Here is a 1442-nt window from a genome sequence, read left to right as displayed (position 1 = left end):
ATTTTCTGGCTGCTTTACTTCCACACACACAGTTTTTCCCACAGTTTTGATTTCAAAACCTCACTAACCACTCAAACACACTCACCTGCTCCCCATAAGGAGGCAATCCCAAATCTCATCTACTTACAGCATCCACAACCCAGTCCGGCACACCTAGGTGAGACAGACTCTTTCTTGCAGGTCAAGATGAACTAGCAATGCTTATCCAGCGCTCACTTCAGCAGCATGGATACAAAAAATAAAATAAATTGGAACGATACAGGGAAGATTAGCATTGGCTCTGTGAAAGGATGACAAATTCGTGAAGCATTCTATGTATAAAAATAAAAGGTGTTTATCCATTCCCAGTGTGTTCAGGTGGAGTGAGAACAGGATGATGGTAATAAAGAGTTCTGTTGGGAGAGAAGCTAGCACGTATAGATTACATCCTTCTGTACAAGAAGAATGAGGAGTTTTCTGCTCCGAGCATTCAGTTAAACGGCCTGGGGAGGAGAAGCGTTCACTACTCCCCTCGTTCCGCAGGATGCGTGCCAGCTGCACTTGACATGGGGAATAACTGCCCCTTCCTCGGGGGTATATTACATCAGGTGCTGGGGAGGAGCCGAGGGGGTCAGACTTACTCAGGTCCCAGTTATATCTCCTGCTACAGCCTGCATCTGTCTGACCCTGTGCGGTAATTTTAGCTTAGGACTGAGAAGCTAAGTCCTTTTCAGAAAGTGTCACTAGTTTCTAGCCAGGGCAATGAAACTGCAAATAGTCCAAGTGTCAGAGAAACAGGGGATTGGTTACACAGGTGACGATGAGCTGAGACGGTCAAGAGGGAACGGTGAGGCCATCCTGAGATGAGCAAAAGCAGGAAGCCACAACCACTCCTCCGATGGAGAGACAAACGACAGGGGGCCGGAATCAACACAGATGCTGCAAATTTGCGGACCTGCCTGGTAGGAGTTGGGTCCAGCGAGGAGTTTCAGCTGCTGACAGAGACGCCACTCAGGCCCGAGAGGAAGGAGAAGGAATTCTCTCCGCTCCTGTTCCCTTCTCCTCTCCAGACACTGCAGCTCATTGGCTGAACTCAGCGGGACTCAGCTCACCCAGAAGACCTGGGAACACAGCCTGGAGCATTACAGATCAGAGGAGAAAAAGGTAAGGGATAAATTTGCCAATAAGCAGACCCAGGGCTGATACAACATGCTTGCAGATTCCTTGGCCTGCCGACCTAGAGCAAAACACAACTTTCTCAGCAAAGCCTGACTTTCTTCCTTCTCTGCTTTCAGGTACATTCATTTTAATCTAAATGTGGTCTGTTTACTCTAGAACGATATCAATTAGGTGTCTGTTCAGCTGTTAAGTATGTGAAACCTCAACTAAAAAAACCTTTTTTTAAACTACCATTGACTCTTAGAAATATGTTTTTTCAATTTTCTTATCTGTAAAAATAGGTT

General features: G+C 46.3%; 1 non-coding gene across 1 annotated transcript; it reads left to right on the top strand.

The window, feature by feature from the left end:
• Positions 1-216: 216 nt before the first annotated feature.
• Positions 217-321, top strand: LOC116155544 (U6 spliceosomal RNA). The gene has a single exon (XR_004139428.1). It is a non-coding gene; the product is annotated as a U6 spliceosomal RNA (small nuclear RNA).
• Positions 322-1442: the final 1121 nt, after the last annotated feature.

This window comes from Camelus dromedarius, chromosome 12 (genome assembly GCF_036321535.1).
Source record: "Camelus dromedarius isolate mCamDro1 chromosome 12, mCamDro1.pat, whole genome shotgun sequence".
Lineage (NCBI taxonomy): Eukaryota > Metazoa > Chordata > Mammalia > Artiodactyla > Camelidae > Camelus > Camelus dromedarius.
This window is presented reverse-complemented; position numbering and strand designations above follow the sequence as displayed.